Here is a 13149-nt window from a genome sequence, read left to right as displayed (position 1 = left end):
TTGGACGATCTTTCTCACAGAGAAAATAGGTAGAAGTAAAGAAGGCAAAGGCTACCCTCAACATATCTGTGCAGCGCCAGAGGTGCCAGATATATTCAGATTCTTCACAAGTTACTCAGAGGTTGTGCTGAAATATCCAGAAAAAAAAGCAAAAGGCTCCTCTGGTTAAGTTATGCATGTATCAAGGTTTTACTGCAAGTTACAGACATACGCATGCAAGGTTGAGCTAATGGGCATATTTTAAGTAAATGGTAAGCTGATATGAGAAGGTGATCCAGACAGAGTGGCAATGTTGCAGTGATTCTTGATTTGTGATTTTTTGCACAGTGCAAAACAACTTAATCCTATGAACAAAAACAGTGAAAGAGAAAATGGCCAAAAATATATGCCAAAACTCATCTCTCCCTTTTCTGCTGCACATTCCTTCTATGCACACTGCTAACTACAACTTTGTATTGGAGACATTTGTATGCCACAAAACGATTTGGTGAGACACTGCTATCTCAACATAGCATGAGGATGAAGATGACTAAATAGTGACAAAGCTAAATCATCCCTCAGAGATAAGTCAATAGGGAATAAGTAACTTTATCTGCCAAGAATTAACATGCAATGAATACTTGTAAAGGTTACTCAACATAAAACTATTAGCAGTTAGAAGTGAGTTCCCTCACACACGCTAACTAAGCAAGCCTACTGAGGAATAGATTCCAGCCAATTTCTTGATGAATTGTCTTAACAGTAGCAAGCCCCTAGAAAAGGATCGTGTCCTTAGAGATTTTTAGCTTACAGCCAGGTATCCCACAATAAAGTAGTACTTACAAAATGCATCTTAGGAAATGTGTTCATTTTCCATTTAAAAAAATATTTAAAATGACCAGTGAACAAGGGAAGGGAATAGTACATAATGAATGAAAAAATAGTGCAAAATGAATGAAAAAACTACAGGATTTTAAAGGTTACTTAAACCTAAAGGTTTTTTAAAGGTTAAAGGAATGTTCTTGTTTAAAAAATCATGCTGAAGCAATAAACAGTTTGGAATTTAACTTGTAGTTAAAGCTAAGCACACCATTGAAAAAGTTTAACTCATTTTTCACTTCTGTCACTTTTTGCATTTCCCTTTTTTCCTGTTACACAAAAATATTAAACTATTTAGATTTTCTCTTGAATATACTTTTCAGGTTCTCATATATTTCTCTAGCACGGCATGATATCTCTGCCACAAACTCTCTGAAAACATTGTTTATGATGTTTCAAAAAATTCCATTTAATTAAAAGAAATTAAGAGTCCTGCAAAAATGTGCAAGCAGCAGTTGTATATTCTAGAATCTAGGCTGCAAGTATATACCCCTTAAATTTCCCAGTCTTCTTGAACAATAGATCCTCTGAAGTTTTCAAGAGAAGATATACTTCAAATTACTTAGGCTATCCAAAGAATGTTTTTGCTGCTCTGTGCAGTTAGAGCTGAAAGTGCATTTATCTTGCTATAAATAAGGTGACTCTTAAAGAATGAAGTTCAGAAGTGTTAATTTCAGCTCTTTAGCCCATCTCTAGTGAAGATATCTGTGATAGGGTAACTCCATATCTCAAAGTACCTAGGTTAGCTTCACTCAAACCTGAAATGAATTCTGATTTTTCTACATATGCAAATTTGCAAGAAAGCCTGGAAATCTGATGGAATAATTCCAGAATTAAATTACATGAATTTTATTATAAGTATTAAGTATTTACACAGCTGTTTTGAAAGTTACCTATTTATATATGATGTCAACCAGAAGCTCCCTCCAAAATCATATAGAGTAAAAAGTATAATTTCAATGTTCCAGAACAATCTATTTATGGAATCATACAGTTCCTCAGAAGCAATTCCTCTGTTCCCCAGGATACATGTACTTAGAGTTAGATATCTTCAAAAGAGAAAAGTGCACTGAGAAAAGAGCAAGTGCAGTTAGCTGTTGTTGTCCCCTTCTTTTACTGAAGTAAAAAAAAAGTACTTTACAGATATGCATGACCTTGTGTAAGCCATGAAGAGAAGATCTGCATGTATCAGTTCAGAAATATTTAATAATGAAGATAGAAAGTCCTGCCCATAATGTACTGCTCTATTATGTAGTAGGCATCATTAACAGTGCCTTTATTTAAAAGTATAAAATATTTTATGCACTGCCTTGAAGTAATGCACTGTTCTACTCCTCTCCACAGGAATTAATTTAATCCAGTGTGTGTAAATCTTCATTAGAATTCACATCCTGAGAAGCTTTTAAGTAAAACAAAATATCAATTTTTTTGCATCTGTATGTAGGGTCATGGCTACCTATTTTACATACTACTCATATTTGTTCACACACACACATATATAATCACACTGTAATAAGCAGTCTATATACAACAGAAGCTCCTTAACTTTTAGCACTTTTTTTTTTAATTTGTTAAGTGGCAGTAACCACATTTAAAACCTGTACAGCAATCCATAAGGCTGTGTTTAAACAATTATAGTATTAGCCCATGTCATCATTCAGAAAATTTGGGAATACTAGTCTTTGAGCTGTCTCTTCTCTAGCAACCTTACGCAAACATATTCCACACTTAGTCACTTTATGAGCCAGACTACTAATGTCACCCAGAAATACCAGGGTTTTCAAGATACCTTACCAGGATCTTGTACTTCAAAAGATTGTCAAGTAGAGGACATAGAGTTTTGAGAAATTTATATCAACATTCACAACAGAATTTCTGTGCCACTTCACATAGGTTTTGAGTGCACCATTTTAGAGATGCCAGGTGACTTTCCCATTGTCACAAAGAAGGACTATAACAGAATTAAGAGACAACCAAGTTGCTAGGAGAAGAGACAAGTGCAAGATGATCCATTCAGCACAGGTTTAGACTTATGTCCAATTCTACTGACACCATGAAGATAACCATAGGCATCATAACCAAGCAGCACTACTCACTAGACTGTTAATACTTTTAAGAGTTTAGATTCTGCCACCTCAAAGAAATTGGGGATCAGATGATCTGTGATTCTGCCATCACAGAAGCTTTAGGAAAAGTTTAAAATTAGGAATAAGACAGTACTTTTTCAAAGCAAAAGCAAAACATGGTTGTCATCCAAAAAAGTCCACCAGCATTGTTATTTGATTGATGTAGTATGTTAGCAACTAATATTACGCATCTACATGCTCAAAAGTTATAGTGGATTTTGATGCTCTAACTGAGACATGGTAAAACAAGCCTCTTTTCAAACATACTTAGCATTTTTAAGGAAAAAAAATTGGAGAAAAAAAAAATCTCATTTGAGAAATTTAATAACTAAAGTATCCTAAATTACAGTTCACTTTTATTGAGAAATTAAGCCTCCCTTTGACTGCTACAAACTTAGCCATTCATATTCTAATATGACAACAAAAAAGTTAACTTTTTATGAATTATTTTGTGTTTTCCTATAAACAGTAAAGATAAATCTAAAACCATCATAACTGTAGTGACAAATACATTTCAATATTCTTAACATATACACCTAAATTTCACTGTGGGTAAAAAACAACAAGCACTGCATTAACACCTCAAGCTCCCCATATTTTACACATTCAGAAAAAGTAACAGCTTAAGTCAATCATGTTTGACTGCTATACAGTTATTTATATGAGTAAATGAAGCTGGCGTCTGAGTAGAGGAGATGAACTGGCAACGTGCCGCAGCCTTGAGGCCTTGAGTTACAATTTGTATATAACAGAACAAATTGCAAGCGCTCCGTTTATAGCATATCTACGTGTATGAGGCTAAGCAGAAGAGTTCAAATAGGCAGCATTCTCTTTTAACTAATGATAAAGTGAGATACAGGTTTCTTTAATCGGCACGTGAAGTTGCCCAGGACAGATTTGCAGAACTTGGGTTCCCCAAGACCTTAAGCCTAGACTGCCAGTGGAGTTGGGTACATGACAGTCTCTCTTGAGACACAAAACCCTTTTCAAGGACTTCTGAACCACGTGCCTGCAGTTCAGTCATCATCTGAGCAGACCTGCAAAAGCCTAAGTGAAAATTTCCATCTTTATTGGTAATCTCAGAGACTCCACAACACCCTGGACCATACTATGGCCATCATTATGATAGGGAGGCACAGACCATAATGAAATGATAACTCAGATACCTGAGAAAGGTCATTTCCAGAGACAGATTCCACACATCTTAACATTATTTTTGGTAGGAGAGGAACTCAGGAGAGATGAGATTAGTCCTCCTCCTCAGCACAAGAGTATTGAACTGGATTAGAAAGATTTCTTCAGACTTGAATATCTGGGAGTAGATTAGCAGAGTGCAAATCTTACATGGATGTGAAAAATGAGTATTGGGAGGTTACTTTATGGAAAGCATATAAATCCATGAATTTCATACAAAAACAATCCTTGCTTTCTAGGCTCTCTTCTAAAAAATTCCAAAGCTGAGAGCAGCTTAGAAATCAACTAATTTGCCTGACTATCTCTCTGTCAAATAACTGTATACCCAGCATGAACAGTTCACAGCAGTAGTTTCTGTAATCAGTAGTGGCTCCATCCTGCAGTTCCTACTAATTCCCAGCTCATGTCGGGAATTGGCTACTGGCCTCTTCTGGTTTTCAGAAGTACACTGCAAGTAGCTGCACACTTTTGCAGGACATCTGCCATTGTGGAAGTGATGAAAACATTTACAATAATAGCTTATGTAGTGCACTGCGATTATGTACTCCAATATTTCCCAAATAACTTCCTGTAAACAGTTCATAGGAAAATTACTTTGTTCTATTTTACAGATATGCAGAATTTCTGTCCATGTAAAAGGCAGATATCTGATGACCTTTTAACATGCATTTAGGAATGGAAAATTATGCCTGTGGCCTTTTCTTTCTCTAGAATTCACTCTCTAGCTCAAACATTGGCTGTGGCACAAATAAACAAACATTAGTAACTACAAGACTGGACTGCCATCACTTCTAACAGAAGAGCCTGCCAATACCAGATATGGATCCAGAGATATTGCTGTTTTTGTCTCTTCCAGAATAACATTTCCAAGGAGCTACACCCTAGTCTAGGTTGTGCAGATTCTGAAAATCACTGTTTATGACTGTGGCTATAATACTTGATCTAACCAGAAGTGCCAGAAATCAAACCACAGACTTTGGAAAGCAACAGGATCCATAAGACTCCTTATTCTGAGAGTCTATGGTATGAGAGTCCCAATTCTAAGCCACATGAGATGGCTATGCCAGGATAATAGTTCAGATTCTGCAAATCACATCCATATTGTAAAGCCTTTCAAAGTCTGGCATAGTTTTAAATGGACAACAAATCTGTTTGTCGGATAAAGTCTGAACTGCTAAATAAATAGAGTGATAAATTTCCTAATACTATTGGGCAGAGTGTTCCTGCAAGTACTATGTGTGTTTATCAATTTCCCACTGAGCTAGCGTTGACTTTCAGACTTCCTTTAATCCTATTATAGTAAACATAGTACAGCTCTCTGGCAAACAAAAGTAACATTCTTCCTGTAATATCATATCCTTCTTTTAAAGAAACCTTAGAGATGTCCAGAAAAGAACTAGGCTCAAGTTGGAATGGCACAATAAACTTGTTTCCAAAGGAACTTAGGTTTTATAAAATATTAGAGTTTAAACTGAAAAAAACAAGGCTATTTTTATGAAGAGAAGATTGGCAATCTCTGATAGGTACTCAGAAGAGTGTTTGCATGTATTATACTTTTAAAGGCAGCTATTGAAATACTGACATTAAAAATATTTTTCTAGTTGGAAGCAGTCTACCTGAGTTGAAGGATAAAGTAACTGGCACTTTGGACATAAAATTCCGAAAATAGACTGCAGCTTGTGATAATTTTTTTTCAGTGCTCCTTCAAGAAGAAAGAACATCAAGTGAAGAGGACTTTTTTTTTTTTTTTAAAGTGGATAAAGAAAATCAAATGGGATTTATTGTGGTAGAATTTGTATTTAAAGCCTCTCTTCATTTGGAAGGAATTTCTAGTAGACAAAGGTGGGATTTATCTTACTGTTAAAAAAAATTAATAACCTAGATTGTGCTGTTGAATAACTTCATATAACTGACACAGGAGACTCTGGAAACCTCAAAGCAAGACAGCTTAAGATCACAGAAGCTAGTTCAACTTCCAACTGTATGTGATCCCACAGTTGTTTCAGGGATCCTGCAGAAAAAGGGTCATTACATATAACAAAAATAACATACATTGTTGCTATTCTCATCTTTTTTTCTGTGATTTTTGAATAAAATTATACTTTTTCCAACAATCAGTTTAAGTGATATTTGCATCTTCAGCTACAGATAGCCTTATGAAGTCACAAGTTCTGCACCATGACTTTACTCAAGGATAGTAAGGAACAGAAACATTAGAGAAACAGAACAATCATCTTTTCTTGCCTATACAGAATCTAAGGTGCTTATAATTTGTTTCAGTTTCAAGTGTTCACTCTTTATCTGAACAAAAGCTGTTCTCACTGAAGTCTCGGGCAAAATTTCTATGGGCTTTATTAATGAATAATAAAGAGCAGTCAATAAACGTGTATAAATCCACTGTGTGTAGAAATCTGAAAGACAGGGAACAAATTAAAATCTAAATGTGAGCAATAGCCACACTCTCTTCATCAGGGAAGTTTAGTGGATATACCCAGTAAGTAATACAATAGGAACAAGGCATAAGTTCATATATTCCCTTCCTGTCAACCTCTTGTTGTTCCTAGGAAAGGACACTTGCTCCAAATGATGTTGGAACAGAAATCAACAAACCAGTGATGGATCACAACAAAAATCATGCCTAGAGCAAGGATGTCTGACACCTGAGAGCTGGGATGTTTTCTCTTTGGATAGGAGCTCTGATCCACTATTTACACCTCTATCCCAATCATTCCCACATTTTTTTAAATGACTACTTTCCAGATTTTATCAGTATGGAGACTAGCCAGATTTATGGGCAGGATCCCGCTCAACTCTAAACCAGACTAGTGCTTTGGCCTCACTGGAAATGAGATTAGGTCTGAGGATTTGCACCAGGAAAAAGCTGCTGTATCTTGCCAGAAATGATCATGCAGAATTTTTTAAGACAATTCTGTTTATTGTTCTATTAGCATTACTTTAGAATATGAGGCTATTAAGTGCTATTATGATAGCACTTAAGCATAGTAATATAGACTACATAGGGCTGTAATCTGTAACAAAAATACATACAAATGAAGAAAGGCAGCTAGTCCACTATTAGCACCAGCTCGACGTGGTTTTCCAACTCTAACAAGTGTTTGTACAAGACAAAGTCAATGACTCATTCTGCATGAGTTGTACAAGTGCTGTCTCAAAGTTTTAGAAGTTAAAAATTTTGGAAATTTTTAGGATTTACTGCTGTTAAATCCATAGTCTGATGTTATATTTGTGCATTCTCCATTGCACTCAATAAAAATTGTTTCCAAAATGAAATTTGGAGAGTAAATAACATTTTCCTTTCATAGTGTGTTTCAATTCTCCCACTCCCTTAACATAATATAAGCAGAAATGTAATCTTTATGAGACTTTTTGTACTTGGATGTATCATGATTTTAATTTCCTCTTATTTTCATTGCAAATGACGGGTTCTTCAAATCCTCACTTCCTATACAATGACTTTAAAAAACGTCTGGAATGAGAGAAAAATTTACTCTTTTGTTTCTATGAAGAAGCTTGCAGTAAAGACAGTAACATGCATATTTCTATATACAACATGTATATAGAGCATAACTAATTCTATATTGAAGTGTGGCTTCTATGAAAAACTGACCTGAGTAAATCTCCCTTAGTTTCCTAACTAATCTAAAATATGCCACTCTGATTCTTACAGGCATTATGTAGACTGCAACAACAGAAAAAAATATATATATCTATACAAAATCTCATAGCTATGCCCAGGAAAAAAAAAAAAGAACGTGAAAAATAGATCCTGTAAGATGACTTTTTGACAAAGGCAGTTTACAACTGCAGTTTCCATGATTGTATCACATGTGATACTGAAACATAGGTTGTCCTATGTTTTGAAGTACCAGAGCAAGACAGATTCTTATGGTCTATTTTCCTTTCTGAAGGGAGCTGCAAAAATCATCCTAAAAAGCTGGTAATAAAAGGCTTAACACAGAGAACACGAAGTATCGTGGTTTCAAGTGACATATCTGTAACCTACACAAGGTATTCTGAAATCTGTACTTCAGCCCACAAGGCGGCTATGCATGGGAATAAGGTTTGGAGTGGACAATCTCTTGTAACAGAAAGAGTCATGAGAGGGAAAAGCTCCATTATTATTCAATTCCTACTGTTCCAAACAGTACTATTTTTTCCGCATTCTCCAAGCAGCCTTGGAGCATTCACAGTGATCCAGAACAAGGAGTATCTTTGTATCATTCACACATACAACCCTATCACTGCTATCATGTTTCCTAGGGAAATGTGTGTAAAACTGAAGTGTCAACACTTCAGACACTACAGTCTAATTTTTGCAGCAATGTCAACCATCTTCTGTTACTGAGTAAGAAGAATCTGATCCGTAATTGCTCCAATAATATATTTTCTAGTTGGAAATGTTTTCATACAAAAGATAATTGTTTATAATTAACAAGTCTTTTTCTATTTAAAATAATTGTCACAAAGCAAACAAAGAAAAAAAAAGCTCAGAAAATCAGTGAAATCACTAAACACTCAGAGAACTGAAGATTTTTCAGCTTTAAAGTGAAAACTGAAAAAAAAATTTTTGACGATTGTTTTGGCATTTTTTTTAATCAGGAAGTTTAAGTTTTGAGTGGATGTTTTTAAACATCTGTTTGGGCATCACACATGCCCACTTGCCTGTAGCAGCTGGACTCTGGCCAGACTCTTTCCTATGATGTACTGGGACCCAGGAATCACCAACACACAGGGCACCTTGCGCAAAGGGACACTAATGGTGCAACATGGGAAATGTAGTCAGCCAGAACACACAACATTTCCAAATGACAGCTTTTGGAGTTTCAAGCCAACATTTTTCACCACTCCCCAATGAAATGAGGAATATAAACACAGCCTTGTGAACCTTCTACGCACCAGGGCTACAGCCAATGATAGACAAATAAAAATAGAGAAACATCAGTTATCCATTTCTAAATGCAACTGCTGCGTTCGCATTCACCAGACCAGCACAAGGCTTCATTATTCAAAGTTCTCACTCAAGAAGTGGTCTGCCATCACATGCCAGACAATAAGTAAATAAAAACTGATGATTAGTGATCATCTTTTAGAACTGAGGAGAGTTCAGTGCGTACATGTAAAACTAGAGCAGCTGCAGTTTGCCGCAGAGTCGTGCTCTTGCTGAGCTAGAAGGAAGTCCTTCATAAGATCTGCAAGCAATGGAGCAAGAAGCAGGCAATAGCCATGATCCCCGGGAAAGACAGACAGAATTGGCTTCAAACTGCATGGGGCATCAGTATTACTCTATTGCAAATTGGCTATGTCTATGTCAGCAAGTACCATAGCCCAACCAAAACAGAGCAAAACAGGAAGGTGCTGGAGATCGTATGTCAATGCTATATGCATTTTACAGGATTTTACTTCAGACCAGCTCTAGTCCAGCTCCATGAACTGAATTTCCAGCAATGACTCAAGAACATCTTCCAGTTTAGATTCATCCTAAAGGAATCCAGCTGGCCCACTATGAGATGTATGCGAGATGGACAGTAAGTGAGAATAACAGGGAGACTGGCTTTAAAAGTGCACTCCTGATATGAATCACAACATTAACATAAATGGATAAGCAGCCCAAAGAGCATCTGTGAGAGTGAAGTGAAAGAGCTTATTGTGCTGTTCTTGAAGAGATGCTTCAGATGTGCAGTGACTCCTCAAATTCATAGTACTATACAATCTTCTACTAAATTTACATTGAAATAATTCTAGTTCAAGCATCAGACACTGGTAAATTGGAATTTGCCCATTAACAAATTTATCGAGTAAAACCAAAACAGGACAAAACTATTTATTACAAAAGAGGATGATCAGGATCTACTTGATTTATACTGTCATAGGCACTGACAAATGGTGACAAACAGTTTCCAAAGGATGGGATTTATCTAGATGTCCAGCTGGCATTTCAGATTAACTTTTACCTTCACCTGACACTAGGCAAAAAAACAAACAAAAAAAAATCCCCTCTGCTTAATTCTGCAGCATCATGTGCTTTTGTTCTATTCCACATTAAAAGTCATGTTTCATGACCATAAAGTCTATTTAAAAGACAAATGAAAAGCAAATACATCAGCTAAATCAATCAGCTCAAAATACAAGGTGAACGGATTTTAATGTTGTGCCACCCTTTTAGAGATCCTATTAATGTAATTACAACACATGCCACTTACTTGGCATCCTGCAACAGAAGGCTGTTACCAAACGTACCTTCTCCCCGAGTACCTGAGCTTTGCACACGCAGTGGGCTGCAACACATGTGAGAAGGCAGAATGAGTGAGAATTTGAGCAGGTAGAATTCTGCAACAGAGATGTAACAAATAGGTCCACTCTCTTCAGTCTCACAGTAACCATGTGCAGACTTTTAGAACTTAGGATTTAACTGCACCTCTTGGATGATAGTACTTTACTTCATGAGGGTCATGTAAGAAAAGTGAGAAAGGCAGGTCCCTTTCTCAAAGCCTTGAACACTGAAACAGAACCCTGATGTCCTAACTCTCAGTAATGAGCAGATTGCTGCACCTTACTTCTATGAAATCATTCTCTCAGGGCTCTGCTTTAAAATCTTAGAGCATTATTATTTCTCCTTAATTTTAACATTTGGAAAAGAGATGAGGAAAGGCCAAGCTGAAAACCATGCACCAAGTTTAGCAAGTAAAGCATTTGCATTAAAATAAAACAGTCTAAATAAATATTTCAGATGGTATCTAATTCTTGGAGTTTAAGCAACAAATAAATCCCCTAAGGAAACACAGTACCTGTATTGTATCTGCAGTGGTGAGAGCCTTGAAGCGGCCTGATAAACAGCTTGCTAATTAGGGCTCTGAGCAGTCGCTGCTTGTTCTTGCACCTGTTGCTATACTATTCTCACAAGGACTGTGCGGATTCTTAACCTGTAGGTTTCCCTTATAGGAATGCCTGCCAGAGAAATTTGTTAGGACTGAAGTTCACCCAACTGTTTGCATTGGGCTTTCACCCAACTTATTTCTCCTTTTTCTGAAAATGAGAGGTTTAACTTGTTATGAGCTGCTAATTTTGCCCTCAAAAATCCACCAAAAGTTATATAACCACTTTCACAATAGCGTGCTAAAACTAAGAGTTGTTCAGCCAAATGCCACTGCAGTTTTTTTGTAAGACCTATAACTCCAATTCTGCAAGACCTGTGAAAGTGCAAATATTAAGCTAGCTTTAGTAGAAAGTCAAGCAGGAGCTCCTTGTGAGACAGACATGTGTTTGTATTATTATAATCCTTATCTGCAAGGGGGGAAAAAAAACAGTGTATGTATACATATATACACATACATATATTTCCAACTCATGCCTTAAAGTAATGCTATTTGCTCTTGGAGCTGATCCCTCATGGGGTTTCATAATCACAAGCCACCATTAACCCAAAGCAAAGAAAGAAAGGTACAAAGGGGCACAGGTTTCAAGCATGTTCCCCCCCCCCCCCCGTTTTTTACTTGCGAGGCAGTATGGAGGAGGGACGGACACGCTGCCTGCTACTTCAAACCGCAAGGGATTTGGCCGTCCAGTTAACTTATCTTACCGAGCGGCTAAGGGCGACGCGGCGGGACGCGGGCGCCGCTGGCAGCCCGCTCCCGTCGGTGCTGCTACGGCCTCCGGGAGCGCCCCGCGGGCGCTGCGGCCGCCGGGCGGCACCGCCAGCCGCAGCCCGCGGCGCGCACGTGAAAGCGGCCGCCCGGGCGGCGCGGCGGGGCGCGGAGCGGCTGCGGCGGCCCCAGGCGCTGCCGGGCGGCCCCGGGCTGTCACCGCCGCCGCGCCCGCGATGCACCTTCCCCTCCACCTCTCTGCACCGCGGGGCGGCAGGGCAGCGCCGAGGGAGTAAGCGGCCACACGAGCAGCGCCGTGCCCGCCCGGCCCCGCTTCGCCCCGTACCTGCAGCGAGACGGGGCAGCGGCCGCAGCTCGCTCCGTCCGGCCAGTTATAGATCCAGAGGGGCGGCGGCGCGGGGCCGCGGCCAGCGCCGGCTGCCGGTGCTGGTGGCGGCGGTGCGAAGCCCTTGCTCGGCCGGGCGGCCGCGGGCGCCCATAGGCGCGGGCGGCGGCGGGAGGCGGCGGGCGCCGCGCGGGGTCCCGGCTGCCGAGGGGAGCGCGGCGCTGGCGCTGGCTCCGCTCCGCCGCTGCCCGCGGACAGGCTCGAGCCCGGCTTGCGCTTGGCTCCGGTGGCCAAGCAGCCCGCACCGGCCGCCCTGCCCGCCCGCCGCCGCCGCTGGCCTCCGCGCCCGCCTCCCGCCGCCGCCGCCGCCGCACGCGCTGCGCTCCGCTCCGCTCGGCGGCTGCTCCTCTGCTGCCTGCCAGCCTGCAGATTTACAACCTGGTGGGCAGATCTAGCCCTCCTCCCCCCCGCTTCCCTAATAAGACGTCCAATCCCGAGCCTTTTGTTTATGCAAGGACATTCTCACCCTCGAACTGACAAAAAACACTCATTCCCTTCAGATCTCCTTTGGCTGGAGGACCCGCAGCTTTAAGCGTTCATGACATTTTGTGTCATGCCCAATATTCAGATGCGTTTGTTCTCTGGACATTTTTTTAATACCCCTAGCTAGTAAAATTAAAAGCATGCAGAGCCTGATCACCTGAGGGCTAAATCTGTAGTAGGACAAAGCATTCTTTGCCTAAGTTTAGTTTGATTTCCTTGCACTGCTTGGGTTCCTAGCCCTACTTTTGTTAAATCCACATCAAATCATGGCATGCACAGAAAATAAGATCAGGATGCTAAGCTCGCTCTTCCTGAGTCTGGTGTTATTAAATCACAGCAACTGTGACTGCTGTTTCTTGGTGCATCTTTGCCGCTGCGAGTCGTTTTGCTCAGGATGACTTCAGTGGCTTGTAGAAAAGCGCTCTTTCTCACCCACGGATTAGTCCTAAGTCAAATCTTAGACCTGTCTTCTGGGGGAAAT

The 13149-nt window shown here is 39.7% G+C and overlaps 1 protein-coding gene across 2 annotated transcripts in view; it reads right to left on the bottom strand.

Annotated features, from left to right (window-relative positions):
- GREM2 (gremlin 2, DAN family BMP antagonist) overlaps window positions 1-12178 on the bottom strand; it is a 41711-nt gene extending 29533 nt beyond the window's left edge. Inside the window, exon 1 of one of the 2 annotated variants that reach the window (XM_067294725.1) lies at window positions 12126-12178. The gene's annotated coding sequence lies outside the window, so the exon portion shown is untranslated. Of the gene's footprint in view, window positions 1-10399; window positions 10441-12125 lie in introns of those variants that run through there. The other variant, XM_013943981.2, reaches the window with a different exon arrangement.
- Window positions 12179-13149: the final 971 nt, after the last annotated feature.

The sequence above is a fragment of the Apteryx mantelli genome, chromosome 3 (genome assembly GCF_036417845.1).
Source record: "Apteryx mantelli isolate bAptMan1 chromosome 3, bAptMan1.hap1, whole genome shotgun sequence".
NCBI lineage: Eukaryota > Metazoa > Chordata > Aves > Apterygiformes > Apterygidae > Apteryx > Apteryx mantelli.
The sequence above is the reverse complement of the archived record's forward strand: the minus strand, read 5'-3'. Positions and strand labels throughout refer to the sequence as shown.